The 27,117-nt window shown below is 41.7% G+C and overlaps 1 protein-coding gene and 1 long non-coding RNA gene across 4 annotated transcripts in view; both read left to right on the forward strand.

Moving 5' to 3' along the window:
• Positions 1-27,117, forward strand: part of Osbpl10 (oxysterol binding protein like 10) — a 293,822-nt gene that overhangs the window by 918 nt on the left and 265,787 nt on the right. The window lies entirely within an intron of this gene.
• Positions 1-27,117, forward strand: part of LOC147826400 (uncharacterized) — a 39,362-nt gene continuing 12,245 nt past the window's right edge. The window contains exon 1 of the long non-coding RNA XR_015439528.1: positions 1-26,723. This is a non-coding gene — a long non-coding RNA (uncharacterized LOC147826400). The remainder of the gene's footprint in view (positions 26,724-27,117) is intronic.

Consider the following 27,117-nt stretch of genomic DNA (forward strand, 5'->3'; position numbering starts at 1 on the left):
GCAGGGCTTGGGGCGGCTGGAGGAGCGTGCAGGTTGGGTCCCCTGCCCAGCCGCCAGTGGTTTCCCGCACCCCTGAAGAATGGCTGGCAGAGAGGGGTTGTGTTGCGCCCAGCTCAGGCTGTAGCACGTCTGGTTCGATCACAGAGATTCTCGCCACCACGTTCTTTTTAAACTTTAGTATTTGAAAAACAGCACCACCACCCACGAAAGCCTGCGTCTTATCCTCAGAGCCCTCCGGCGTCCCCAGTTCGAGGCTTCCAGCTTCTAATCTCTGTATTAGGAAGTTTCCATTAAAAGAGAAAGAAAGTAAAGAAAACACTCTCGTCTTTCAAAATGGGCAGTTTGCTGATTTATGATTTCCCCTTTAGGTGCCTTTCGAAGTTTCCTGCACTCTTGGCTCCCAAAGTTGGGAATCTTAGTTATGGACAGACACATGGAGCGATCGGGATATCAAAGAAATGGGAACCCGGGCACTTGGGGTGATAGTGCATAGTCTACGACTGTGAGAAAGTCTTACAAGGATCAGATGTGATGTTACTGTTGACTTTTTTTTAATCCAAAAAGCAAAAATCAAGCTGGAGACAAATACAAATGCAAGAGCATTGGAGAGGTTGTCTATGAGATCTTTTGTCCTATCTTTGATAGTCCTTAGATCTTAATAGATTTGAGACTTTAAAAGACACTGTGAGATTTGATTCACACCCTGGAAAGTCTTGCTTGTGTCTGCAGGGTGGACTGGATTACTTGGTCATCTCTTTTTAGAGGCTGTTAGGGAATGTTCAGATTGCCGGCCCGCTGAAACATACCAGCCTGACACTTGCATGAAACTCAGCTTGGAAGCAGAGGACTTAGGATGTGTGGAAAACTGAATTAGTTCTCTGTTGATGTCCTAGAGGTAGAACTTTTCAAACCCCTAGGTTTCATTGGAGACCTGTTATTATCTTTGTGAAAGTTTCACTTTACTTTTGAATCCTTTCATTTCTCAAAATAGCCCCTGTGTCTGCTCTTGCCTGTCCCTTTTCCCTTTTAGTTTGAAAGCTGAAAAAGAATAGCTAGTGTGTAGGAAGGGAGAGGTTTGAGATGATTAAATCTAATTTCGGTTCTTGGAAATTGTGTCTTGTTAATGATACTTCAAGTTTCCTTGTAAACGACAGCATTTTGTTGGTGTGTTGGGTAATCACTTTTAGTGCTTTTTCTTTGAGTAGGTTGTGAGGCCAACAGAGCTTTTATTCTGGATTACAGTTATTTTACTTGGTATGGTTCAGAATTTTACCTGCACTGTGTATTAAAGGATTTGTTCTTTGGAATGGATTTAGGAAGAATGGAAATAATGTTTTTTTGCCTAGTTTTAAACTCACTGTGGTGTTTAGATTGCAGGCAAGGATGAGAAGAGGCAAAATTAATAATGATAAAGCTAATTGGTTGAAGGCTTCCTAGGTAAAATGTGGCATTGTGCACTGAGGTGATTTCCTGCAATTTATAGTTCTCTGCTGATGATTGTTTTTACCTCAGTAGACTCAAGTCTACCGCTGACTCCCAAGAGCATTGTCTCTAATGGTTAATGTCTCCATGGAGGGTTTGTATATCCCATGTTGTATTCTCTGAGCTGTGGGTTCCATTAATGGTCTGGTGAAGATTTATGAACCAGTGATTGAATACTTCTTTTTCTAGGTGTCTTATAAAGGGAGACCTGGATCAGTAAAAAGGAAGAGAGAAGGTAAAAGATAGAAACCTTAAAAAACGTATTCATTTGTGCGATTAGTTTTTTCAGAGATCATTTTATTGAGTACCTATTAGGTTCCAGGCAGTGTCCTAGGAGTTGAAGCTGTTCAAGTAAACAAAACTCAGGGATCTTCTCATGAAGTAGTGAGCTCACTCCTCTAGTCTAATGAAATGCCTTGGTGTGAATAGTTTGGGCCACTGATCATGTTGCCTTTTGCTTTTGGGCCTCATAACATCTTCCTTTGGTAGTTCTTTTAAAATACCTTTAGTTACAGTAATGATGAGTCTGCAGCCACAGAATTCTGATGAGTCCTCCTAAGTTGCTATGCCATTGATAATGCTCTTCACCAGCTTCCAGGACTTAATACCAATCACTCACAAACCTATTGTACCCTAATGTCCTCTTGCATGTTCCTAAGTTGATGTAAAGCTTATATTTTAACATTCAGTGTCGTATTCTACCTTAATTTTTTTATTTGTAGCATCCTTAGACCCTTTGGCACACTCTTAGGAAGGCAGTTTGGGCCAGAAAACAAACTCAGTGTCATAAAGCGAGGTCATAGGAGAGACAACCATGTGTATGGAACAGACTCAAGTCAGAAAAGTAAGTCTAGCATACTGGGCTCATACTGATTGGGTCAGAGTAATCAGTAAAGGAAAGCATGCTTTAAGAGTGTATTGGTCATCTTTCCCATTGCTGGAATAAAATACATCAGACTCACAGAGGGCAGGTTTAACTTGACTTATGGTTTCAGAGGAGTCAGTTCGTGATTGGCTGGCTCCAACACAAACATCATGGCAAAGGGCATGGGAACAAAGCTGCCCACTTCATGGTGACAGAGAGCAGGGCACAGGGGAAGTGCATCAGCAAGAGATAGACCCTCCAAAGGCATAGCTGCCAGTGACCATCTCCTTCCACCTTCTACAGCACTGTTAGCTGTGAATATCAGTGGGTTAATCCGCCGAGGATCTTTGCATGATCCAATCATCTCTCCAAGAGTTTCTTAATCCAGCCAAGTTAATAGTTAATTAAGATTATATGTCACAAAGTGTTTTCTCCAATCCAATCCAGTATTATACGTATTTAAAGAAAATAGTTCAGGCTTACAGGCATTAAAGAGTAAAGGCATCTAAGCAAATGAGCAAAAAGGTTTCTGAAAGTGGCAAGGGCTATGAAGGTTATAAAAAAGGAGGTAATGAGATAAAAAAGTATTTGTTGAAACAATTTTAAATGTGGTTCTAGTGTCTACTGGTATTCACATTTCCTTTTTTCTTTTCCTTTACTTTTGTTTGTTTGTTTGTTTGAGAAAGAGTCTTACTTTGTAGTCCAGGCTGGCTTTGAGCTCATGATTCTCTTGCTGCAGCTTCCTGAGAGCTGGGAATACAGGCATATACACCACCACCATGTCTGGCTTTTAAAGTTTTCGTCTAGAACGCTCTATCTTATCACCTGTGTTTTTCATACAAAGTGAACCGGGGAAGAGTAAACCTCAAGAGCTATGCCAGAGCACATAGCACCTTGTAGGAATTTCAGACTGCGTTCACTCTGGCTTCTGTTAGGAGCCCTGAGGGTGCAGCGGGAACCAGTTAGGAGCCCCTCACAGTGGTCTAGGCAAGAGCTGCAAGGGGCTTGGGCTTTGTGGGAGGCAGGGGAGCTGGAGAGAGGGGTAGATTTAAAGTGGAGGGGATGGAAGTTGTTGATGGATTGGATGCAGAGGTTCGAGGCAAAAAGGGGTGGAGGATAACCATAACCCTCCTGTTGGAGGACCTGAGAGATTGTGGGGAGGGTGTGAGTTCTCCTCTGCAGAGATCGGGAGAGGAATGTGTTTCACAGGTAGGATGAGTTCTGTTTGGGCTGTGTTGGGTTTTTTTTTTTTTGGTACTGGGGATTGAACTCGGGTCCTTGCGCTTGCGCAGCAGGCGGCGAAACCACTGAGCTAAATCCCTGGCCCTATGGGCTGTGTTGGGTTTGAGATGTCTGTGCCTAGTAACAAATTGGCTGTAAGAATTCTCGTGTGCCCTGTGACTAATTTTGCTCTCTAACCAAAATGGAACTACTTTGGGATTGTTTATAACATTGAGTGTTTAAGGAAATAATTTCTAATTTGATCTAGAAATTATTATTTAACTATTTGAGGATCTTTTTTGCCATTCACTTTTGTTATTTGGAGAAAAGAGGACAATGAATATATGGAGACAATCTCCAGTTCTGTTTTGGGTCGTTTGTGGGCAGGTGAGAAACCCTTAAAATACCAAAAGGCCAATCTTGAATGGGATGAGGAATATAGATGCTGACCAAATCTCACCAGCAGCCCCTAGCACATGTGTGACCTCGGGCCAGTGCCTTCGTTGCCCTGGGCATCTGTTTTCTTTTCTGTTAAATGAGGAAGACAGTGCTACTCCTGTCATTAATTCAGTGTGAGGAGTAAATGGGATCATTGGTGTATAAGAGACTGAGAATAGTGCAGAGCAGGATACCAGAAGTGGTAGCTATTATTGGATCTTCAATTTGTCCTTTCCTAAATAGACCCTTTTTGGTACATAACATTCTTGGTTTTTATTTGAGTGCTGTGGTTATTGAGGGACCATATTAACATAATTATCCCAGAGTTGTTTGGGGGAAGAAATGATGACTCTGTTTCAAAGGAATCCTTTTAAAACTTGGATCAAATGTTTATATCTTCTCTTCCTAAGTTTTGAATCTGTCTTTTTTCCCAGCTTTATTTTTCTCAGTAACCCTGGATTTCACCTGACCTGCTCTATATTGTATGTGTGTGTGTGTGTGTGTGTGTGTGTGTGTGTGTGTCTGTCTGTCTGTGCTCTAGAATGTAGGTTCCCTGAGGACAGAGAATTTTGTCTATCCTGGTCATTGCTGTGTCCCCAGTATTGAGAAGAGGGTCTGGAGCAGGTAGTGTCTTAAATCTGTTCTCTTGCTATAACAAAAACACCAAGACCAGGTTATTTATTAAAAAGAGAACATTATTCGGATCACAGTTGTGGAGGCTGGAAGTTCAGGATCTGGTGGCTGCGTTTGGTGGAGGTCTTGTGCTTGTGATAGCACAGTAGAAAAGGAAAAGCACTCACCTACCTGCGGAAGATACAGAACATGAGGGGCGGCCTGGCTTTATAACGTGCTCCCACAGTAACTAACCTAGTCCTGGGAGAGCGGGAATTCACTCTCTTGAGAATTAAACTAGTCCCCTCAGGGCCGCATCGATCCTTCTATGTGACCCAGACACCTCTTAAATGTCCCACCATTTCTCAGCACTGTCATGCTGGGGTCCAGATTTCAGCATGAGATTTGGAAGGGACAAACATGTCCCAACCATAATAGTACATAATGTTGAATAAATAAGACAATGAAAAGAGGTGAAGAAATCAAATCAGGATCAGTTTTGATTTGGCCAATGCTAGTTAATATATATTATTATACATATTTTTTTCTGTTTTGTTTTTGGTACCAGGGATCGAACTCAGGACCTTGCACTTGCGAGGCTGGCGGCAGAACCACTGCGCTAAATCCCTGGCCCTATTATTGTATTATATTTTGGGTAATGTAAATAAGCATTGTATATTAACAATAGCAGTACTAGTAATATAGTAATATTATAATTCTTGACCACGTACCTGCTTGTCATCTTGTCCTTGTGGTAAGATGTTTATCGCTTGTCCTGCTCTCGGCAGCCATCCGTCTTTGTCTTCTGGATCAGAGTCAGACTTTCTTGTGACATGTGTACCCTGAGCCAGGGCCCACCCCAACCCACTGATGTGTGCCGTTAGTGACCAAAGAGGCAGGGCTTGCTTTTGACTTGATCTAGATTAGAACATATTTTGAAAATGCAATTTTAGCTCCCATCATTTTGGGACTGCTTGTTTCACTGAAATCCCCCTTGGCAGAGGCTGGGGCTGAAGTTCTGTGGTAGAGAGCTGCTTGCTTTACATTCAGAAAGCCCTGAGTTTGATTCCCAGCATGCACACACTTATACACACACACACACACACACACACACACACACAGATGTCACTTGAACATATATTAATTTTCAAAACAACATCGAGCGAAAGTGAGCTCTTTTTTTTGAATAATCCATTATTTTTAGAGGTCATTGGTGTGTCCCCAGTATTGAGAACAGGGTCTGGTGCAGTGAGTGTCTTAAATCTATTCTCTTGTTATAACAAAACACCAAGACTAGTTAATACCAGAGTTGAAAATCCCTGCCCTGGGTTTTATGTTCTTGCCTGTGTGTACTCAGGAAGTGTTTGTACATCCTGCTTTCTAGGCTGCCAGACTGTTTCAAGGCTGTGCAAGAGCATCCTTAGGGACACTGATTGCTTCCTTTACTGTAATGGTAAAGGGATGGTTGCCTAGGTTACAAAACAGTATATAATAAGATTTATTCACTTATGGTGTAAAATATTTATTGAACACCTGCTTTGTATTAACCACTCCCCGAAGGATCCACCTTCCCACACTTTTTGAGTGTGTAAAAAGTATGCCTCTGTGGAGATTTACAGCAAATGGTTACCGCAGTTTTCCTGGGTTGGTGGGATGATGGGTGATTTTTATTTTTTTCTCTTTTTTCCTCAGGTAAACTTTAATCTGTTTTGCAGTTTGAAGAAACTGTTGAGAAAAAGTAAAGCTGCTCATATCTTTGCACATCATCTCTGAGTAACTGTGGATTAAATTTGAAGTCCAACATACAGGTAGAAAAGTACACGAATCAGGAGTGTTTGCGGGTCAGAGCTTCTCAAAGGAACATACCAGATCAAGAGCCAGCAGCCAGCATCTGCTACTGTGCTTGTGCTCCATGGTCACTCCCCCACTCTGACTGCAACATGTGGCTTAGTTTGGCCTCTCTTTGAATTCATTTCATACAGGATGTGTCTTGATAAACACAAATTGTTAATTTTACTGTAGCCACATGTTTTGTTTCCTTTTATGGATGGTTCTTGTTGACTCTTGTTGAAGAAATCTTTTCCCACCTGTGAGAATGGAGATACTTTCTGACACTGTCTTTTTTTTTTTTTGGTACCAGGGATGGAACGCAGGACCTTGCACTTGTGACCCAGGTGGCAGCACCACTGAGCTAAATTCCCGGCCCTACACTGTCTTTGAAGAAAAAAAAGTTATTATTTTGAATACTTATTAGAAATTTGAGTTGATTATGGGAAACATGGACTGTTGGCAGAAGCTGTACTGGAGTTAAGGCTTCTAGTCTGTATTAGTTTCCTACAGCTGTTATAACACATGACCGCAAACTCAATAGCTAAAAGCAACACAAATTTATTTTCCTGAAGTTCTGCAGGTGGAAAGTCTCAGATTACTTTTCCTGAGCCAGAGTCAAGGTGTTGGCAGACAAGGTGTTGGCACTGCCCCTGGAGGCTTTAAGGGAGAGTCCATCCCCTGTGTTTCTTGGCTTCTGGTGACTGCTGCTCTTCCTTGGCTTGTAACTGTATCAGTCCGGTCTCTGCCTCTGCCTTCCCATCACTGCCTCTCATTTGGGAGAACTTCTGCGATTGCCCGGCCTGATAATCCGGGATAATCTTCCCATCTCAAGATCCTTAATGACATCTGCAAAGTGCCAGAGTCCTTGCCATATAAGGCAACATTTACAGGTGCAAGGCTTTAAGGTATGGGCATCTTGAGAGTGAGGCCATCATTCAAAATGCCAGATGGCCGTAGTTCTAAGCTGGGTCTTAAGATCTCTGTCTCCCTTCCCCCACCGACTTTTCCCACCCCTGAGTGGTTACCATGGTGATAGGCATCTCTTTCATGGACCGGCCTAGGTGCTGTCATGACCATAAGTGAGCTTGTTAGGCAGGGCTGTTGGACTCATTCATTTCTGTCTGCTAGACAGACCCCTTGGGCAAATACTGTAAGGCAGGTAATATTCTGAGGCAAAGTGTTTCTAATGCCAGTGAGTAAAACTAATTTCCTCTAATGGGCAAATCAGAGTTTCTTTAAATAGTGTTGAATAATCAAATTTGGAAGTATACATGTAATAATCTGTGTTTTCCATTTTTATCATCAGAGTGATTAATTAGTATGAAGACCTTTTCTAAAAGGTGTGATTAATGTGGAATAAATGCAGAGTCTTAGAAGTTCTGGTTGATGAGTTTTGACAGTTGTTTACAGCATCTAACCCCTGCTCTGAAACTTACAGAAAATTTCTACCTTCTCCCTCCCTCGGAAGTTCTTTGTGCTTCCTTCCAGCCAATTCTGCTTCCCCTGCAATCCCTATCTGATTTCTATTATCAAGAATCAGTTTCGTGGGTTCTTGGATTTCATGTAAGTGGAAACAGACAGGATATCCTTTCTGGGTCTGATATATAAAGCTCCTCATAATCCTCTGAGATTTGTCCAGATTGCTATGCTATAAACTATGGTTTATAGTTTGTTTCTTTTTATTGTTGAGTGGTATGGCTATACTGCAATTTGTGTATGCCTTAGGTGGACATCAGGGTTGTTTCCAGTTTTGAGCTGTTACAAGTAAAGCTGCTATTTGTGTCCAAGTGACTATGTGGACATATGCTTTTGTTTCTCTAGGGTAAGTCTCTAGGATTGGAATTGCTGCATCACAGGACAGATGGATCCTATATAGAAAGCGCCCAAATCTTTCCAGGGGGCTAAGCCATCTTATACTCCCACTTGCAGGGGATAGGCCAGTGGGTTGTGGTTGCCCTGGGCAATTTCCTGTTGCTATCTACAGGGCTTTTGGAAGGCAAGGGCTGGCTGGCTGTTCCTCATGCCGGTTGCATTGTTTCTGAGCAGGGCAGTGCAGGAGTCTGGGCCAGTGAAGCCTATTATTCTGGCCTTGCCTCCTTTAAAAGTTTCTTTTGCAGTACCAGGGATTGAGGGCCTTTACACTGATCTACATCCCTAGCCTTTATTCTATTTTTTATTTTGAGACAGGATCTCGCTAAGTCACTTTTGCCTAGCCTGGCTTCAAACTTGCAATCCTACTGCCTCCGCTTCCCGGAGTGTTAGGATTACAGATGCCTGCCACCATGTCTGGCTCCATCTTGGCCTCCTTTTCCTATGTGACCTTGAGCAGGTTGCTTAACTCATTGAGTCTTGGTCTCCCCATCTGTCACATGATTGCTAACCTTGTAGCTTTGTTGTTAGTCTATAACAGGCACCAGTGCATGGCAGAAGTGTGTGGACCAAGTAGCTCATGTTTTAGACAGAACAATGAGTAAGCAACTTCATGGCACCTAGGAGGTGAGCTGTCGGGTTGTTTCAGGCCTGGTCTTAGCAAATCTGCAGGTCTGTCTCATCCCTTCTTCCCAGCCTGGAGGACCCAGTGGACTTAAATGTTTGATGTGTACAGTGGATGCCTGTCTCAGCTGTCTGCAGTCTTCAGTCTGCTTATGGACAGCTGTTTGAGGACTCTAGGAAGAGCAGTGATTTGGGCCTTTGAGCCCTGAAAGAAGGTTGAAGTGATTGTGCCAGAAACACGGGAGACTTTTTGCAGTTCTACTTGGCTCCCATTGATGCGATTTGGGGCCAGGCCAAGACAGAATTAACAAGACAATAAGTCCAGAATTTGATTTTTGATAAATCACACTGGATTGGATATGGACACAGCCCAGAAAGAAAGTGCTTTATTTGTGCTTCATGTCATGATATCAATAACGAGGATAAAATTAGGAAACATTGTACAGTCTTGTTGCACTTCTATTCCTTGAAGGTCAGAGAAAGCCTTTGGGCCATGAACAACTTCTTCTTCTTGTGTTGTCATTTTAAGAGGACTATTTATGTTTCTGTGTGGTTTGGCTCTTTTTATATATATTGATGAAAGTATAAAAAGTTAAAACCAGCATCAGGTTTTAGTTATTCACTCTGGGATGTTGTTAGAGTTCATCTGTGAGGCCGGTCACACAGCCTGTAGGAGGCGCTGAGGTGGGTGTGTGGGGTTGGGAAGCCTCCTGGGAAGGGTGGGATGGAGGTTCTCCCTAAATGTGTGCGGAGATGGGGGTCTGGTGGGGAGGAGTGGAGTGGGTGAGGGGATAGATAGAGATGACCTTCACTTTGTCTCCATAGTGGTCACTCCATCAGAGCTCCGGCAGGCCAGCAAAAACAGTTCTCCTGGGCTTTTGGGTTGTTAAATATAATCTGGACAGGGTCAGGAAACTTTCACAGTCCCAGTGAGCTCGCAGCATCATCCTCCACCAGTCATACTCCTCTTTGCTTGTGATGAGGGCCTGTGGAAGGTTTTCCCCTGAAATGTTTGTTGGGTGCCTTTTGTGTGTGTGCTGTGTGCCACCTGGAAAGAGCAGGAGATGTAGGTAGCAGAAAGCACAGGCCCTGCCTTAAGAAGCTGACTGTCTGAACATGGAGGGGTAATGTGTTCTGTAAGGGCTGGACAGGAAATAGTTTAGACATTGTGGCCTGTGTAGTCTCCATAGCAACTGTGCAACTCTCCCATTATAAACCAGTGGGTGGGGCTTTGTTTAGGTAAAACTTAATGTATAAAATGGGTTGGGCCAAGTGTAGTGATGTACACCTGTAACTCCAGCTCCTCAGGAGACTGAGGCAGGAGGATTGCATATTTGAGCCCAGCCTTCATAACTTAGTGAGACCTTATCTCACAAAAGAGAAGAAAAAAAGCTGGGGAGATGTAGGGAGTAAAACTCAATGAGAAGTCCCTAGATTCAGTTCCTAGTACTGCAAAACACAAAACCAAACAAAAACAACCAACAAAATAATCAGGCAGTGGGCTGTCCACAGCCTGCGGGATATAGTTTGAGCATTCCTGTTCTAAAATAACACCGCGACACCAGTCCCCATTGAGGTGGCCTGATGTGGTTGGTTCCCAGTGTACAGTCCAGGTGACCTAGCTGAATTTCTCCCCCCCTCCCATATCATGTATTTTGAGGACAGGATGTCTGAAGTCCGGAAGTTCCTCTTTAGACAGTTGGATCTCAGATGACCATCAGGGTAACCTCCAGATGACCTCCCAATTCATTATAATCTAATTTCCATGCTAAATGACACACCCACCAGCCACCATGACTGGAGATGCCAGAACAGAAGAGGAGAAAAGAGGTAGCACCCAAGTTCCAAGAGGTCTCCACCCAATCCAGAAAAAGACATGAGTGTTCCTCTTGCTGGCCTGTGATCCTCCCCTCATTTCTGTTTGTATCTATGACTTTTCAATCCTAAGTGAGTTGAGAAGTTGATCTGTGAACTAAGTTCCTGATCTCCATTCTTTGGCCATCAAATAAAGCTTGTGCCTTGATGCTTAGATTCAGTTTCATTATTAGCTTTGTTAACTCAAATGGAAAGAGTTTGTCTCATTTGGGGTGTATCTGTATCTGTGTCTGTGTCTGTCTGTCTGTCTGTCTGTCTGTCTATCTGTCTGTCTGTCTTTCTCTCAGAGGGGCCAACACACTGGTTGCTGTATTAGTCAGCGTCCGCATTGTTGGGACAAACTACCTGCAACTTAAAGGAGGGGAGGTTTAATTTGGCTCACAGTTTCATATGTCTCAGCCTCAATCAGCTGGCTCCAGGGCAGAAACATCATGGCAGCAGGGCATGGTGGAGCAAAGATGGCTTAGTTCCTGGCAGCTGGGAAGCAACATAGGGCAGCATAGGGGAAGCATGGGGGCTAGAGATAGATCCTCCAGAGCATGGCCCAGAGACCACCCTCTTCTGCCTTGGCCCCACCTCCTAAGTGCATTCAGCCAGGACCCTCAGGGGAATATGGTGCCTAGGATCCAGTCATCTCTCCAGGGATGTCTGCATCCAGTCACATTGACAGTTAACTGGAACAGTTGGTACTGTGGTGGCTGAAAGAATAGACTGTCAGGTCCAGTGGCCTGTGTTTGAATCTTAGTTCTGCCCTCTACCACCTGTGTGACCTTGGACAGGCCTTTTAACCTTCCTATACCTCAGTTTCTTTATTTTCTTTATTTTTAAAACAGAGGCAGTATAATGTCTGTGACATAAGGTTGTGGGTATCACCGAGAAGCTGTGTAGAAGGGTGTGGGATTGGCTGGCACCAAATGCCGGCTGCTGTTGTCCACTTGGTGGTGAGTGCCGTGTGGAGGAAGCCTGTGGAGAGAGCACCAGTGGAAGCTGGGGATAAGATGAGGTGAGGAAGACCTAGAGTGTCACAGAGGGAGCTCATCTTGCAGACAGAGGTGTCCTGATGGCAGTGGTTGGGGCAGGAAAGGATAGCTTTTTTTCCATTGGATACGTGACTGTCTGAAATCAACTATCTCTGGTCAGAAACCCTGACAATTGCAGGGCTGTGTGTTTCCACCTTTCTCCTTTGACACCTTGCTGCTCTTGCCCCCTCTGGCAGTGCTTCCTGAGTCCCTCTCCTGCCTGTCCTTCTGCACCGAGCTCTCAGGGGCTGGCTGGGGGCTCCTTTGGCTGGGGACTATTTGGAAGCACTGACAGATGAATCTTGGTCTAGGAAGAGGCCTCCTGCTTTGTTAAGCTGAGGGTGGACTTTGGCTGAAATGGGGTCATGTGTTTGTGGAATGCATTTGATTTCAGGATTCTTGGGTGTCTGAGTCCCACCCACCCCATGACCAATACCAAAAAAATGGAGCTCTCAGCCCTCTTGGCTCCCCACACAGCCTGCTCCAGCTGATTCACTGAGTGGATGGGAGGGGACAGAGCCAGCGTGTGCTAGTGAGTGGTAAGGGTGTTGCAACACTGCGGTTGGATGTTTATTATATTGCATTTCATATCTTTGCCAGTCCACTCCAGCAAATCTCTGTCGTAATTTTTATTAACTTGGTTAATGTGTGCCTTTTTCTTTTTATGACAACTCTGTAGCTGGTACCTTGGCCCAAAGTGCATCGTAACACTATTAGTTTCCTGTAACTGAAATTGTTCTGTCAAATGTCAGCTTTCATGATTCCTTTGGAGTCGGCTGAAATTCAGGAAAATAGTATTGAAAGCCAAAACTATGCAATTTGTGTGTGTGTGTGTGTGTGTGTGTGTGTGTGTGTGTGTGTGTTGAATAACAGGATAGGCAGTTTCCAAGACTTGGACATAGATGTGCTTCAGAAAATTTTTGTTATTAAAAAAAAAGGTCGGGTATAGTGGTGTGTGCCTGTAATCCCAGCACCACAAGAGGCTGAGGCAGGAGGGTCACAAGTATGAGCCCAGCCTTGGCACCTAGCAACTGAACAAGACCCTATCTCAAAAAACAGTGGGGAGGGAGGGAAGGAAACGGGTGTGAAAAAAGAAATTAAGATGTGTTGTATACATGTACCAACTCCATGCAAGGAATGTGAATATTAGGTATGTAATCCACACATGCACTAATAAATAAAAAAAATATTTTTAAAAGGGCTGAGAACATAGCTTAGAGAAAAGAGAGCAGAGGCCCTGGGTTCAATTACAAGTACTGAAAAAGAAAGAAGAAAAGGAGCTTAAAATCATGTCTGTGAAATCAAAATTAGGTCTGGGCGAAGGTTTTTTTTTTTGTACTGGGGATTGAACTTGGGTCCTTGGGTCCAGGCGAGCGGTGGAACCACTGAGGTAAATCCCCAGCCCTGGGCGAAGTTGTTTTTTTTTTTTTTTTTTTTTTTAATAAAAGCAAAGACTGAGTTAATGTGGACAAACTGAATTACAGTTATTCATGCTATGGCAGTGTCTGAATTTCTGTTTAAGTAAAAGCTTGCTTCCTTTTCCTTTTCAGCATTGTGGTGTTACTGGTATTTTTAGTATTTTTCATTTTGTTTGTTTCCTGTTTTTCATTTGCTTTGTTAGTTTAAAACTTTAAATTCTTTTGTGTGACAATTAGTGTAACTTGTGGTTTGATATTTTCTTACAAGTGACTTTATTATGGGATTGGTAAAATATATATGTCTGTAGATTAGATAATAGCACTGTATCCATGTTAATTATTTAATTTTGATATTTATGTACTGGAATATTTAGGGGTAAGGGGCATTTTGATGTCAAATAATTTTCAAATGGTTAAAGAAACATATGTCCACACATACATACATGTAATAAAATGATAAAGCATATATGTTAAATCATCGTTTTTTAGGATTCTGTAAATTTATTTTTTTCCATCCTTTCCTTTTTTAAAATTAATTTTATTGGTACATTTTAGGAATACAGTATAATGACATTCATCATTGGAAATTTGCACCTTTACATAATCTCTCTTGGTTCTTATTTTTCACTCTTGCCCAGCCCTCCCTTCAACCCCTCCATCCCACCCTATTTACAGAGACTTTGTTTCCATTTTTCCATTTTCTCATATTAATTCCATTCCCTTCTTTCCTTTCCCCTACCCCTCCCACTTCCCCTTCCCCTTTGCCCCTTTTCTTCCTGTTTCACATTATCTATTATACCTTTTAGTCCTTATTTACACTTTCAGTTTCTCACACTAGAGAAACTGTTCGGTATTTACACGTGTGTCCTATTTATTTCACTTAAGAGTATTGCATTAATGTGCATCCATTTAGCTATAAATGTCTCTAATTTCTCATTTTTTATGGCTGAGTAGTACTCCATTTTATAAAAAAGCCACATTTTCTTTATCCGATGGGCAATTGGGGTGCTTCCATGTTTTAGCTATTACAAATTGTGCTGCTATGAACATGGGTGCACATATATCACTGTGGTATGATTCTTTTAATGCTTTGGGGAAGATACCAGTAGGGGAATAGCTGGGTCAAATGGGACTTCCAGTCCTAGTTCTTTGAGTTATCTCCATGCTGGTTTCCACAGTGGTTGCACCAGTCTACACTCCCACCAGCAGTGGAGCAGTGTTCCTCTTTCCCCGCAGCCCCGCCAGCATTTGTTATTTGTTGATTTCATGATAGCAGCCATTCTTTCTGGGGTGAGGTGGAATCTCAGCATTGTTTTCATTTGCATCTCTTGAATGACCAGTGATTTTGAACATTCTTTCATGTGTTTCTTTACTATTTCTACTTCTTTTTTATTTTGGTACTGGGGATTGAACTCTGGTCCTTGCGCTTGCGAGGCAGGCGGCAGAACCACTGAGCTAAATCCCCAGCCCTATTTCTACTTCTTTGTATGAGAAATGTCTGTTCATTTCAGAATCCATTTTTGGATTGGGTCTTTAAATTTGGGAGGTCTGATTATTTTAAGTTCTTTATAGATTCGAGAGAGTAGACCTTTGTCTGAGGAACTGCTGGTGAAAATTTTTCCCCACATTGTGGGTTGTCTCTTCACACTGTTGGGGGTTTCTCTTGCTGTGCAGAAGCTTTTTAATAAGAAGAGATCCCACTTGTTGACTGTTTTTGCTAGTTCATGGGCAACTGAGGTTTTGTTTATAAAATTTTTGCTTTTCCTACGCCAGTGTCTTCAAGAGTTCTACCTAACGTCTGTTTCAGCCGGTTTGGCATTTCTGTTTTAATCTTTAGATTTTCAATCCACTTTGGTTTTAGTTTAGTGCATGGTGAGAGATATAGGTCTAGTTTTAATCTTTGGCCAGTTGAAACCCAATTTTTTCAGCACCATTTATTAAAGAGGCTATCTTTCCTCCAGTGAGGGTGTTTGGTTCCCTTGTTGAAGATGAGGTGTGTGAGTGTGTCTGGAGTTGTTTCTGTATCTTCTAATCTGTTCCACTGGTCCTCAGGTTTGTTTCTTTGCCAGTACCATGCTGTTTTTATCACAGTAGCTTTGTAGTATAGTTTCAAGTTGGGGGTTGTGATACCCCCAGCCATGTCTCTGTTGCCTAGAATTGCTTTTGCTGTTCTAGGTCTCTTCTTGTTCCAAACGAATTTTTGGATTGTCTTCTCGAGGTCCATGAAGTCCATGCTGCTGGGATCTCAATTGGAATTGCATTAAATCTATATAGCAGTTTTGGAAGTATGACCATTTTCACTATATTAATCCTTCCTACCCAGGAGCAGGGGATGTCTGTCCATTTTCTGATATCATCTTCAATCTCTCTTTTCAGAGTGCTATAGTTTTCAGAGAAGAGGTCTTTGATTTCCTTTGTTAGGCTGATTCCTAGGTATTTCAGTTTTTTTGGATGCTATTGTGAAGGGAATTGTTTGCCCTATTTCTCCCTCAGTGAGTCTGTTGTTCGTGTACAGGAAAGCTATTGATTGTTGTGTGTTGACCTTGTATCCAGATATTTGACTGAATTTGGTTATTAAGTCTAGAAGACTTTTGGTGGAGTTCTTGGGGTCTTCTATATAGAGTATCATATCATCTGCAAATAATGACAGTTTGACTTCTTCATTTCCTATCTTTATTGCTTTTATTTCTTTCTCTTGTCTAGTTGCTGTGACTGATATTTCCAAGACTATATTGAACAGGAGTGGTGTTAGTGTACATCCTTGTCTTGTTCCTGATTTTAGTGTGAAGGATTTCCATTTTTGACCATTTAGTGTGATATTGGCTGTTGGTTTTTCATAGATGGCTTCTATCAGTTTGAGGTAGAGACCATCTATTCCAATTTTTTGTAGGGTTTTTATCATAAATGCATGTTGGATTTTGTCACATTCTTTTTCTGCATCTATTGAGATGATCATATGGTTTTTGTCCTTGGCTCTATTGATATAGTGTATTACATTGATTGCTTTGCGTATGTTGAACCATCCCTGCATCCCTGGGATGAATCCCACTTGGTCAGGGTGTATGATCTTCTTGATGATCTTCTGCATTCTATTTGCCCATATCTTATTAAGGATTTTTGCATCTATGTTCATTAGTGAGATTGGCTTATAGTTCTCTTTTTCTGTTGGGTCTTTCTCTCTTTTGGGGATCATGGTGATGCTTGCTTCAAGGAATGAATTTGGGAGTATTGCCTCCCTTTCAATTTCATTAAAGAGTTTAAACAGTAGGGGCAATAGTTCTTGTCTAAATGTCTTGTAGAATTCAGCAGTGAAGCCATCAGGGGCTGGGCTTTTCTTAGTTGTTAAGTTTTAAATTACATTTTCAATTTCATTGATTGCTATTTGGTTGTTTAGGATTTTTACATCTTCGTTCAACTTTGGTAATTCATTTGTATGTAGGAATTTGTCCATTTTTTCTATGTTTTCCATCTTATTGGCATATAGGTTCTGGAAGTAGGTATTGATGATCTTCTGAATTTCTGCAGGGTCCATTGTAATTTCATCCTTTTCATTCCTAATTGCATGGATTTGGACCTTTTCTTTCCTTTTTCTGATAAGGTTGGCTAAGGGTTTGTCAATTTTGTTGATTCTTTCAAAGAACCAACTCTCGGCTTCATTGATTTTTTTTTGTAGCATTCTCTTAGTCTCTGTTGCATTGATTTCTCCTCTGATCTTTATAATTTCCTCCCTTGTATGAGCTTTGGGTTTGTCCTTCTGTTCTTTTTCTAGAAGCTTGAGGTTCAGCATCAGGTTGTTTAATTGGGCTCACTCTGTTTTCCTAATATGAGTATTCAGTGCTATGCATTTCCCTCATAAGTCTGCTTTCATTGTGTCCCACAGATTCTGATATGTTGTATTGTCATTGTCATTTAATTGAAGGAACTGTCTAATTTCTTCTTTAATTTCCTCAGTGACCCATTGGTTATTCAGAAGTGTGTTGTTCAATTTCCATGTGTTTATGAAATTCTTTCGGTTTCTTTTGCTGTTGATCTCCAATTTCATTGCACTATGGTCTGATAATATATAGGGAATAACTTCAGTTCCTTTGCACTTACTTAAACATGTTCTATTAGTGAGTATGTGGTCAATTTTATTTTAGAATGACCCATGTGCAGCTGAAAAGAATGTGTATTCTGATTTTGTGGGGTGGAAGACTCTGTAAACATCTGTTAAGTTCATTTGTTCAAGAGTTTGATTGAGTTCTAATATTTGGTTGCTTATTTTTTGTCTAGTTGATCAATTTGTTCGTAACAGGGTGCAATTGAGGTCCCCCACTACTATTGTATTAGCGCTTATTTGATGTTTTTCATGTCCATTAGTATTTGTTTTATATGGTTGGGTGCACTAGTGTTTGTTGCATACATGTTTATAATTGTCATGTCTTCCTCTTGGATTGTTCCCTTTACAAGGATGTAGTGTCCTTCTTTGTCTCTCTTAATCAGTGTTGGCTTGAAATCCACTTGATCTGCAAAGAGGATAGGTACTCCTGCTTTTTTATGGGTTACTGTGACATGCAGTATTGTTTTCCACCCTTTAACTTTGAGTCTATGAGTTTCTTTTTGGAGTAAATGTATTTCTTGTTTGTTTTTGGCACCGGGGATTGAACTCTGGTCCTTGTGCTTGCAAGGCAGGCGTCAGAATTACTGAGCTAAATCCCTGGCTCCTATAAATGTATTTCTTATGTGCAGCATATTGTTGGATCTTGCTTCTTGATCCATTCTGCCTATTTCTTTTGATTGGTGAATTGAAACCATTAACAATAATGGTTATAACTGATGCGTATTGACTTATCATTGTCATGTCTTTCTTTTTGTTGGATTCTCCCCACTTTGCTTTAATTTCTTGTCGTGTCTGATGGATTCATTCTGCTGGGTTTCCTGGGGTTGTGATCCTCATTGTCTTTTCCTAGGGTATTGTCTAAAATTTTTTGGAGTATTGGTTTGGCATTCATAAAGTTCCTAAAGTGCTCTTTGTCATGAAAGTATCTTATTTCTCCATCAATTTTGAAAGATAGTTTTGCAGGGTACATCAATCTGGGTTGGAGGCTGCTTTCCTTTAGGGCTTGAAATACATCACTCCAAGGTCTTCTTGCCTTGAGGGTTTGTGTTAAGAAGTCTGCTGTGGCCAGGGATTTAGCTCAGTGGTTCCACCGCCTGCCTCACAAATGCAAGGACCCAAGTTCAATCCTCGGTACCAAAAAAAAAAAAAAGGAAGAAAATGGGGGCCAGGGATTTAGCTCAGTGGTTTCAATGCCTGCTGCGCAAGCACAAGGACCCGAGTTCGATCCCTGGTACCAAAAAAAAAAAAAAAGAAGTCTGCTGTGATTCTGCTGGGCTTTCCTTTGTATGTGATTTGTTTCTTTTATCTAACTGCTTGTAGAATTTTGTTCTTCTTTTGGATTTCTAGAATCTTAACTCTCACATGCCTATGTGTAGATTTTTTTGGATCAAGGGTAGTTGGAGTCCTATATGCCTCACTGATCTTTTCCCCTGCTTGGGAAGTTTTCTGCCATAACTTCTGTGAACAGTTTTTTTATGTCATCTGCGGTCTCTCCTGTTTCTTCATTGACTCCAGTCAGTCTTCTGTTACTCTTCTTTGTATTGTCTAGCAGCTGTTGGATTGATTTTTGGTGGTCACTTACTATTTTAAAGAAATTTTTCTTTTCCTGGTCACTAATTACAATCTGTATCTATATATCTTAAATTCTGTCCTCACATTGGCTCATTCTGCTGTGTAGACTTTCAATGGAGGTTTTAATCTCTCGGACATCTGTTTGCATCTGTTTTATGGATTCCATTTGTTTCCTATGTTGGGAATCCATCATGTTCCTTAGCACCTCTATTTTTCATCTGTGTCCTCTCTAGATTTATTAATCATGTCTTACAGTATGGTCACAATCTCTGCTGTTATCTGAGAAATTATTTCTGATTTTGGTTTTTCCAGATCCTCTTTTATTGCCAGTTCAGGGAGTCCAGGTGGTTGAGTATCAGATTGTTCCATCTTGTTTCCCTTTGGGGTTGCTTTAGGTGATCTGGGAGTCTGGTTTTTTGAGGTTTAAGTATCTTCTCATTTCAACAGGGAGAGGGGGGATGTGTGCTGCTGGTGCCCACATAGCTCACTTCCTCTGGGCTGGGGGCAGCTCTGCTCCTTGGTGCTCCGGTGGTGGTATGATGGCCTGGAAGGTCAACCTCCTTTGTGCTTGGGGCAGCTCTGCTCCTTGGTGCTAGGGGTGGTGGTAGCAGGATTCTGTCAATTTCAATTTGGTGCCGGTAGGCTTCGGTTTTGTATCTTCTGTGAGGCCTGCTGGGAGATGTTTCTTTCTCCTGAGGAGTTGAGACCTTGGAGGAGCATGGTAATGAGGTAGATCTGAGGGGGACGGGCTCTTTGTGAGTCCCCCAGGTAGTCAGAACCCCTGAGAACAAATCTTTTACTCAGAATTGTTCCCTTTCTGAGTTGCTTTTCATCCTCCTTTTTCCTCCCAGCTCTTTCCGAAAAGCCCTGCTGTGCGCTCCAGGCCCACCTGCATACTCCCCAGTCTTCTCCGTACTCTTAAATCACCTTCAATGGTAAATAGTTCTTTGTGTTATTGTAACTGCCCTGTAAGCTTAAACTTCTATTAAAAAGGTAATAAAACTTCATTTGGCATATTGAAAAAAAGGCTGTAGGCCATGCTGTAGTATATTGTGGGCTGAATGTAGCATATTTAATGCAGTTGTCCAATTTCCCTTATCTCTCTTCTTCTACAGTGGCCTCTAAGGCACCCACCCTTTCTGTAGGGATCACCAGCTGCGATCAGGAAGCTGCCCAGGTATGGGAAAATGAGCCTTAGACAATTCCAGTTACTGTGATCAAAGTGATTGAGTTTGTCGGTGTCTGTGAGCAATTGTCCATTAAAGTAGGTAAAGCCAGAATATGTGCAGCTTATGAAAGGACCATTAAACCCAAGGCTTGGGAGATTTGTGCTCTTACCCTTTCCCTGTTTAGTTGCTTTATCTTATATAACCATCAGCTGGGTCTGCATCTGTAAATGGAACGAAGTGGGAAACATTGCTTGTTTACCTCTTATTCTTTTTTTTTATATTAAATTCTTTTATTGGTACATTGTAGGTATACAACACAATTACATTTCTCATTGGGAATTGTACCTTTACATAATCCATCCTGGTTCTTATTTTTTCCCCATTCCTAGCCCTCCCTTCACTCCCTCCACCCCTCCCTATTTACAAAGACTTTATTTCCATTTTTTACATTTCTCATCATTTTTCCTTTCCCTTCTTTCCTTTCCCCTGCCCCTCCCACTATCTCTACTCCTTTGGACCTTTTCTTCCTATTTTACATTATTGAATATTCATTCTAGTCATTGGTACATTTTAGGTATACAATAGAATGACATTCATCATTGGAAATTTGCACCTGTACATAGTCTCTCTTGGTTATTTTTCGCCCTTGCCCAGCCCTCCCTTCAACCCCTCCATTCCTCCCTATTTACAAAGATTTTGTTCCTATTTTTCCATTTTCTCATATTAATCCCATTCCCTTCTATCCTTTCCCCTAGCCCTCCCACTTCCTTCCCCTTTGCCCCTTTTCTTCCTATTTCACATTACCTATTATACATTTAGTCCTTATTTACACTTTCAGTTTCTCACACCAGAGAAATTATTTGATATTTATACATGTGTGTCCTATTTATTTCACTTAAGAATATTGCCTCAATGTGCATCCACTTAGCTATAAATGTCTCTAATTTCTCATTTTTTATGGCTGAGTAGTACTCCATTTTATTAAAAAACCACATTTTCTTTATCCAGTCTCCAGTTGATGGGCATTTGGGCTGTTTCCAAGTTTTAGCTATTACAAACTGTGCTACTATGAACATGGGCACACATATATCACTGTTGTTTACCTCTTATTCTAACAAAGGAAAATTAGAATGACTTACAAGCAGTTTTCAACCTATACCTTTGTTATTCTGGTATCTAGATTTGTGATGTTTGCTTTAAAATTGCTTGTAAACATTGATTGAATAAAGAGGCCAGATGCAGTGTGACTTTGGCATTTCTGTGTGATGATGCGTCTGTTTCCTGTGTGCCCTCGGTGGCCTTCCCCTAATGGGACTGTATAGTGGAGACTGTGGCGCTGAGGTCTGTTCAAGCACAATGGACCCTCAAATTACGACTGGCTTGACATACGAACAATGTGGATTAATTAGGTTAATGGAAGATTCATCTGCCTCTTATTATCCATAGCGTGTAAACAGCCAGATCTGAGCAGTATTGACTTACAACCAACTTGAGTTACAACCAGCCCTCGGGAACCGATTGAGTTTGTAAGTCAAGGGTCCACTATATCTTCTTCAGTGTCCTGCAGGTTTGGTCTTCAGGAACCGCCAAGGTTCATGGGGCATGACTTGTTGGGGGTCTATGTGTCAGATGTTTCTCGGCAAATGAGGGATTTTGCTCTTTTTTAAAAAGCAGGGTCCTGTTTGTCACTTGTTTGTGCTCTGATACATCAGTTGTACTCTTCACGGATCCAGAAGTGTGAGCTTTCCTACTACCCAGGCGGGGAGAGTCCAGCGCAGGGGTTTCTTTTCTGTGAGTGATTTGTGGTGGCTGCTCAGAAAGGACTAGATGAGTGGGCATGGTGGCAAATGCTTGTAATCCCAGCACTCAGGGAGGCTGAGGCAGGAGGATCTCAAGTTCAAGCCCAGCCTAGGTAACTCAGACCTTGTCTCAAAATAAAAAATAAAAAATAAAAAGTCTGGGGAATATTTTGATCCCCGGTACTGAAAAATAAAAAAGGAAGGACCTGCTCTTTCTTAAGGGTGACAAGGACTCCATAAAACCTGATTTTTATCCTCTCTGACCAGTATAATAAGAGTATGTAAAGAGGAAATTTGGGAGCACTCAGGCTCAGAGCAGTCGCAGGCCATCCAGGTTTTCGGTTGATGGGGTGACTGGCCCCACTGTTTCTCGCTGGGAGAGCACTGCCCATCTGTGATCGCACCTGCTCAGACATTTGGCGGAAGAAAGCCCAGGAATCTTGCATCTTCCGTGAGCAGAGTTGAGTGCCGGTTTTCATGTGGGTCCACTACTTACTTGGGCACCATACTTAACCTCTCCGTGCCTCAGTTACCTCATGTGTGAAATGTGGCTAATGTCAACTACCTTACAGGATTGCTGTGAGGACTGAGTGAAATGAGTCAGTGTTAGTAAAGCGCACAGGCTGGTGCCTGGCATGGAGTGAGCACGACGTGGATGGCAACAGAGGAAAAAGAAGGGAGCAGCGTGAGCTCTCTACTTCTTCCCCAGCACGGGCGAATGGCCCAGTGGGGTGTATCAGGCAGCCATCCCATTGTTGGATGTCAGTATCCAGCAGCCACCACTCAAACACATTTTCAGTCTGTGATCGACTGGCCCCAAGGCAGAAGAAACATGCTGGGGCAGGGGGTGGGGAGCAAAGTTGCTCAGTTCCTGGTGGCCGGGAAGCAGAGGAACCCGGGAGTGAGCATGTGTAGTGGCCAAGGTCACACTTCAGACCCCAGAGCCTGCTTTACAGACCGTTTTTTTAAACTGATGAATTAAGGATTCACGCAGGAGTGACAGTCACAGGGATGATTTTGTTTTTCCTTGCTCTGGGCTTTGATGAGTAAGGTTGATTTGGTTTCTCACATTTCTGTGATGTGAGTAATAAAATTGCTTTAATTACTTAATTAAAAAATAACAAAAAACAACAAAATGATGTCTCAGCAAAGTTGGCCCTGAATTTTTTTGTACTTGGCGATCTGCCTGGCCGTGTCCTCCTCGCACTTGGTATTACTGGCAGGTTTTTTTTTTTTTTTTTTTTGGTATCAGAGATCGAACTCAGCACCTTGCTCTTGCGAGGCAGGCTCTGGAACCATTGAGCTAAACCCGCTGCCTCTTACTGGGATTTTTAGTTGTAGCCATTTATTCAGTGCACAGCAGTGTCTCATTGTGGTTTCTGTTTGTAATTCCCGAGTAGCTAATAATGTCGACCCCAGCATCTTCTTACATGGTTATTTGCCATGCAGATGTCCCCTTTGGTAAAGTGCGAAGTCTTTTGTCTATGTTTTGAAAATTGGACTTTGAGTTGTTTGTTTTCTTACTGGTGAGTTGGGAGTTCATCCTCCACCCCTACTCTAGGTTTCAAACCCAGGGCTTCTCGAATCCTAGGCAACTTCTGTATGGCTGAGCTCATCCTCAGTCTAGTGTTCATGTGTTTTGAAGACTTGGTCTCTTACTGGCTGTTGAATTTGTATGCGAAGGTTGCTTGTAGCATTCGCTTATTATCATTTTGATGTCTGTGAGGCCTGCTGTGATATATGCCCCTTTCCCTTCTCTTGATACGGATAATTTCTTCTTTCCTCTTTTAGTTTTTGTCAGTGCTGCTAGAGTTTATCAATTTATTGATCTAAGAACTAGCTCTTTGTTTCATTTATGGTCTCATTGTTTTTCTCTTTTCATTTTAGTTGACCTTTGGTCTAAACTTTTTTTTTTTGGTACTGGGGATCGAACTCAGGACCTTGGACTTGCAAGGCAGGCGTGGTGCCGCTGAGCTAAATCCCTGGCCCTATTCTTCTGTTTTTTATGTTTAGTTTCCTCTGAGTTTCTTAAGGTGGATGTTTAAATTATGAATTATTTCTTCTTTTCTAACAAAGATATTTAATGTTGGAAAGCACTGCTTGAGTTGGCCTTGCAAATTTGATATGTGTATTTTTATTTTAGTTCACATCAAAATGTTTTATTTCCTTTGAGGCTTTCTCTTTGACCCATGAACTAATTAAAAAATGTATTAATATCCAAGTATTTAAAGAGTTTCCTATCCTTTCTGTTACTCATTTCTGGTTTAATTTTATTTATGTTCAGAGAATATACTTCATATTATTTTAGTTCCTTTAATTTTGCTAGGCATTGCTATTTTCCTGTATGTTCCATATGTACATGAAAGACTGTGTATTTGGTTGTCATTGGGCGAATTGTCCTATTAATGTCAGTTAGCTTTAATTGGTTGAGGATGTTAGTTCTGCATCCTGACTGATTTTTGTTGTTGTTTTTTTAATTTTTTGAGACAGGATCTTGTTATGTAGTTCAGGCTGGCCCGGAATCCCTAGGGTCCTCCTGCCTCAGCCTCCTGCGTACTGGGGGTTATAGATGTGTACCACCAAGCCTTGCTTCCTGACTGATTTTTTTTTTTCTGGTACCAGGGATTGAACTCAGGACCTTGCATTTGCAAGGCAGGTGTGGTGCCACTGAGCTAAATCCCCGGGCCACTTCCTGACTGAGTTTTTAAAAAATTGTTATATTTTTGGAGCTGTACTCTGGAAAGAAAGTAACACTCCTGCTTGTAAAAGTCATCTGTATTCAAATTTTCCCCTGAATCTTTGTTCTTTTACAGACTACCTTATTTTTGTGTTTAAGTTTCCTGTCACTGCATAAAGTCAGAGAGATTACAAGAACTTGATATTTCTTCATTTTTTGTAAGCATATAAGTAGTTTAGGACAGGGTGGTGTTAATTTCATTTTATGAGGTGCTCTACCCAGTATCTGCCATTATTTTAGGTAAATATCTGAAAATTCTGCTTCAGAGCCACCTGGAGATTCTCTACCATGCCCCTTCACTGACACCACTTGGGAACTTAATGCAATGTGCTGTGTATTGAGTCAAGTGGAAACTGATGTGGAGAGATACGTATTAGTTCTAATGAGCAGGTGGGTGTTGATCACAGGTGATCTGCAACCTTGCCCACCTGTTAAGAGTGCTGGGTAGACTGTCACTGAGAGATCTCTGCCAGGTGTGCCTTGGGAATTGCTGGTCAATCAAAGCTCCTCTACCACCTTTTAAAAAGATTTACCAAGACTTCCACTCTTTGTTTGGATATGCATAGTCTTCCATATTTTGAACAACTTCATGACTTAGCAAGGCCCTTTCTCAAGCGTGGGGTGTGTCTGGGAATGTAGCTTAGAAGTCCCTGTGTTCAATCCTCAGTCCTGTCCCCCCAGGTTTATGTAAAATGTGTCTTGGGGTGGTGGTGCAAATTCACTTTTTATGCATAAACCGTAGCTATAGATACGGTACATGCACACAGTACAGTGTATCTATTATGTTAGAATTTCATGAAGACATGCTTGAGGGAAGTGTCTAAAACATCTCTTCAGGGGACTGATGACAGAAAGGGCGAGACAAGCTGCTGTGAACTGAGGTGCTCAAAGAGGTGCTCAGTAGGAGGGCTCCTGGAAGTCGGTCATTTCTACTTGGGGAGGTGTGGAAGGTATCTACTCAGTTTCATTACAAGATGATATTTTTATCCAGACACTTTCAGTGAATAAGGAAGGAAAGTAAATCAATTGTTGAATCATGGAGAAATCAGATTAAATAGAAGGCAGTTATTACTGTCAGAAAGCTTCCCTAAGTAACACAGGAAGGAATTTTAAAATAATGAGAGTTTCCTTCTGCCCAAGGGTCTTTTAGGAAAGGTCCCACTTTTAGGAAAGGAGTGAGCTGGGTTGTGGAATGTGGTTTCTCTGCAGGTGATCCCTTTAGTGTGTCTAGTGGATGAGAAACAAGCCTTCAAATCACATTCCTCCCATCACATGGACGGTGGGCAGCATGAGTGTGGATGGTACATCAGGTGATACTATTGAACCAGAGTTAAACTACTGGAAACTGATAGTCATGCTGCTGTTGTATAAGAGAATGCCCTTGTCTTGAAAATACATAATGAAATATTTAGGGATAAAAAGAAATGTCTACAACTCAATCTCAAATGATTCAAGAAAAAATTCATATAAGGAGACAGGGTATGGCAAGGGGAGAGGAAAGAAAAGGGTAAAGGAGAGAGGGAGAGGGAAAGGACAGGAAGCACATGGATGTGGATGGAGGAGAAGGAAGGAAAGAAGTGAGGAATGGTCAGACTTTGTGATGAAGCTGGTATGCCAGAGCATCAATAGTTACTGAGTCTGGGTGAAGGGATATAGAGTTCTTTGTCTTATTTTTGCAACTCTTCTGTAGGTTTTTATCATTTCAAAGTACAAAGACAAAAGGAAATAAGAATACAAATAGCTGCCTTGAGAAAGAAGAGTCATACCATGTCCTGTAATGTTCGGAAGCGAAGTTTTTTGATTGAAAGCAGGTCATTATATTGCAAAGTCCAGGACGCAGGCATTAGACCTGCACCCTGGCACGTAGCAGGCACTCAGCAAATGAATGAAATCAGAGTGGCAGTGAATTTGGAGTTGGCTTTTCCCAGGCACCTCCCTTTCATTCAGGGGCTATGGGTTTGTGGTCCTAGACTCACCTTTCTGTGACTCTGTGGACTTTGTAGGAATCACCAAATGGAAGACTTTGTCTCAGGGCCCTCACACTACATCTAATGCAATGGAAGTGATGGAAACCCACGTGTGGACTTCTTACTGGTAAGAAGCCTGCCTGAAGAATCTGGCAGAGCACTTATAATCTCTTTTCATATTGGATGCAAAAGGGATGAAGGAAGGGACAGTAAAAATAAGTAAGACGTATTACGTACATGTGCTAACTTCCCGCCATGTTTGTAGTCTTTATGAACTGCCAAAATGTACTAAAAAAAAGAATCAAATCTGAAGTTACTTTTATTACGGTAAAATGTACATAAAATGTAGCTTTCAACCATTTTAAAATGCAGTTTGGTGGCATTAAGTAGATTCACATCGTTGTGAAGCCATCACCACCATCCACATCCAGAGCCTACCCAACTGAAATTTTGCACCCCTTAAACAAGATTTTATTATTATTTAACAAACTTTTTATTTGACAGAATTACAGTGTCATCTT

This window comes from Heterocephalus glaber, unplaced genomic scaffold (assembly GCF_053883595.1).
Source record: "Heterocephalus glaber isolate CG9 unplaced genomic scaffold, H.glaber_assembly_v1.0 deba00001472, whole genome shotgun sequence".
Lineage (NCBI taxonomy): Eukaryota > Metazoa > Chordata > Mammalia > Rodentia > Bathyergidae > Heterocephalus > Heterocephalus glaber.